This window comes from Ipomoea triloba, chromosome 3, assembly GCF_003576645.1.
Source record: "Ipomoea triloba cultivar NCNSP0323 chromosome 3, ASM357664v1".
In the NCBI taxonomy this organism is placed as follows: domain Eukaryota; kingdom Viridiplantae; phylum Streptophyta; class Magnoliopsida; order Solanales; family Convolvulaceae; genus Ipomoea; species Ipomoea triloba.
The window spans coordinates 10,156,207-10,160,051 of record NC_044918.1 but is presented as its reverse complement, the minus strand read 5'-3'; positions in this window follow the sequence as shown (position 1 = coordinate 10,160,051).

The window sequence follows — 3,845 nt, the reverse complement described above, 5'->3', positions numbered from 1 at the left end:
TTGGTATCATCAAAACCTAATACATTATGTTCCTAACAATTTCCCCCTTTTTGATGATGCCAACACTTATACTTACTCTATATGGCTGATTTGATAGAGGATAAACATAGATTTTATTTTCAGCGCATATGGTAAGTTTGGCAATTATTCTACTAAAGCATGAATAAGCAAATTCACACAACACCCCCAGCAAAAGATATATATATATTTGAGATTAAGGGAATGTTTACATAACTGAGCTTAGTAGAAAAGTTTAAACCAAAAACATATAGGACCAAGAACAACATAAACAGCAATAAACTGTAATAAGATGGAGTTTGAGCCACGAGAGCTTACTTCTTGTTGTTGGCTTCCCTCTTCTTGTTAATGGCTTCTCGTGTCTTGATGAGGTCTTTCGAATTTACCAGGCTTATGTATTCGTCTATAACATCTAGATGCCTGTAGTTTCTGTAAGCTTCCCCCACGAATTCTCCATCAATCACTCCATCTTTCCACCATGCAATGCATTCTTCTGGAGACATATTGCTGTGAACAGATATTCCAGTGATCTTCAGAAGCTTGAATATCTCAAGAGTCAGTTTTTGTTCAGTATCTTCCCTGCTCCCAAACTTAAAGTTTGTCATGACAAGGTCGATCTTTTCTCTTCTTCTTTCTCTGTCCTCTTCTCTCCTTTTCTCCATTTCCAGTGTACGCTGGACCCTTAAGATTTCTGCTCTTTTCGCTTCCTCCAGTTGTTTGCTCAATGATTTTGGAACTTTTGGAGGAGGTCCAGCTGGTTCACTTGCTGCCCTTTTCTTGCCAGTTGTTGATGTCCTTCCTTTTGTATTTTCCCCCTTTTTCCCTTTATTTTCCCCCTTGGTGGCATCATCAGTACGGGAAAGGAGGGTGGACATACCTTCGAAGAGTGCTTGAAGTTGGGCAGGCACTTGGTTCGACAGATCATCGAGTAGTGCTTTCATCACATCGTGTCGAAGTTCACTGGAATACTGGAAGGCTCGAAGCTCTGCTCGTATCTCGGCTAATTCCGCTCTCGCACCTGCAGCCTCTGCTCGAGCTATAGCAGCTTCATCTACAGCTTTCCGTGCTGCATCCTCAGCCCATACTGCCTGTTCGAGAAGTTCGTCATGGCTGGCTTGAGATTCACTTGTGCCAGCCGCAGGCATTGCAGCATTGCGAACAATGGTCAGTATGCGCTTGATCTGAGCCATCTTCTGAGAGTGATCGGCCATGAATTGACGCACCTCGCCAATGAAGGCTTCTTCGGCCTGTCGATCATAGTCAGAAGTAGGAGAAGAAAAGTGAGAAATACCTTTTGTCGGAGGGGACTTGGGTGCTTCCAAATTTCCACCCATAACTTGCAGTTGCGAGTCCACCTCTCGATTGAGTGTCTGAGGGGTCGCAGGGACACTGGGTTCAGAGCGCGAAGGTAGCTCCATGTTAGGCGCTTCCCGGTTTCCACCTGAGGGATGGATCACTTCTTGCTCTTCACCTCTCGAACCTGGAGCCTCAGCTTCAGCGACTGTTGAGATTGGATCAGCCAGGGAGGGTTCTTCGGTATTGGACGCTTCCCGGTTTCCATCCAATAGAAGTTCCCCCTCAGCGTCACTTCTCGAACCAGTGCTGGGAACTTGGTCATCTGCTGGTGAGGTTGGAGACGAAGTGTCGACAGGTGCTTCCCTGTTTCCACCTTCGATGGTCGCATCGTCCTCCTCAGTACCTCTCGAACCAGCAGGACTTGGGGCAATCTGCTCTAGGTGCTCATTGGACTGCACTTCGGTCTGCTCCGATGAGTCTGGAATGATAATTATTTCAGGAACAGTAGGAAAACCCGGCAGTGTGAGCAACGGAACTTCACCCTCTCGAACTATCTGAGCTTCATCGTTGTCATTCGAGGGTGTGGACTCAGGTGGTGGCAAAAGAAGAACAGTGTTAGGAGCCACCTCAAGTGCTTCAGAGGTCTCGGATTCACCTCTCGAAGCTGCTACCTGTTCGTCCAGAGCAGAGAAATTTACTTGGGACAAGGGGATTGCGGCTGTTGGTATTGGGTTCTTAGAATCATCTCGAGCAATCCCAGAGGTCTCTCCTGGACCTCTCGTATCCTCTACTTGATGTCCCAAGGATAATGCAGTGGCAAGCCTGATATCTTCTTGAAATTGAGCTTCTAATTCAGGATCCACTACAGGCTCGTCTTCAGCTTCTTGCGCATCAACATCTATGCCCTTTCCTTTGTCAGATCGACCAAGATTTCTCCTGGTCACGTGCATCTCATGGGCAAGATTCAGAAGTTCATTGGCTGGGATTGCAGTGAGGTTTAACCAATTCAACGCGAACATCTCCTCAGCCTCCATATCTGCTGCTTGTGCAATCAGTTGATCAAAAGGGCCTATTCTCCAGTTTATCCATCGAAGCGCTCTGGAGAAGTCATCCAAGCTAGACATATTTTCAGCACTTTGATCCAACTGAGAGGTGATTTCAGCATTCAGCTCATCAGAGTTAGCAGACAGGATTTCTGTTGCCGATGTAGCTTCCACTGTTATCTCTCGAACCACCTCTCGTGGTTCCTCTACTTCTGTCTGTACTGGATCACTGATCCCAGTACCTTCAATCTCTCGAACCTCCTCTCGAGGCTCGTCAGTAGACTCATCAGCACCCTCAGCATTATCACCAGCATGTAGACTAACAGATAAAGCTTCTGACAGAGACCTGGTAGGGGGCACTCTCTCAACCTCAGTGGCCAGTGTAGCCTGAGGTTCCCCCTGGGCTTGTGCCCTGTCGTCGAATGGTACTTGGATAGCTAAGGGTGTTACCTCTCGAATCTGAGTGATGGCGATGGTTTTTGCTTTCTTAGCCCTTTTTGGCAAGGCAACCCTCTTGACCAGGGTATCCAGAGGCTCATCATCAGATTCCTTCTCCTTCGCTGGGGCTTTCCTTTTGCCCCTTCCCTTAGGCTTCGAGGGAGAAGGTGCACTCTTAACACCTTTAGCCTTTGGAGCTTGAGATTTCGTCCTACCCATATAGGTATTACGATGAATCTCTCGCCCTTCCCTCAGTTCTAAGCCCTTCAAACTTAGAAGATATTGAACAACAAAACCGAAACCAACCTTTTTACTGATCGTCAGGTTGGTGTTGGAGACTGAACTTTGCACCTGCTGTTGAAGGAAATTGAAGATGATACGTGCCCAGTCCATTCTGTTGTTGTTCCAGATGGCGTGGAGGATTTTGAGGATGTCCAGATTGATTTCGTCAATTCCAGACACCTTGCCGAGCACGAATTTCATTATAAGGTCGGCAGCAAGAGCAAACCTCTCCTTTAGGTGGAACTTGCGGAGGGCAGAGGATGCTCTGGGCGGTGCAGTCTCCAGTCGGATTTTATCCCAAAAAGCTTGCTTGTCCAAGTCGTAATCCGAGAGGTGCTGGACTGCTTCCTCCGACGTCGCGAAGTCGAATGCCGCTCTGAGGTCACCTACAGAGGTTGTAATGTCAATTTCATTGAAGCGGCTTTCAATCTTGCCCTTCGTGACCTTAGCATTCGCGAACCATTCTGTGAAGTCGAGGTCGTGAATGGTTCGGTAGTCGTGCGTCATGTATTTCATTAGTCTTGTCTTGTCAAACTTTTTCAGGACTTTCTCTGCCATCTTTGGATTTGATGAGTGGGTGATGAAGCCATTTTTGTCAAGGATACTCCCCGCCTTGACTTGTTTGATCTGAGTGCGAATGTGTCGCAACTCCCTCTGATATGCGTCGGAAGATGAGGTTGATGTGGAGGATTCGGACGCCATAGTTGAAAGATTTGAGGTTTTAGAGGGAATGTGTACAGTGTTTAGGATTTGGGGGATTTGGGTATT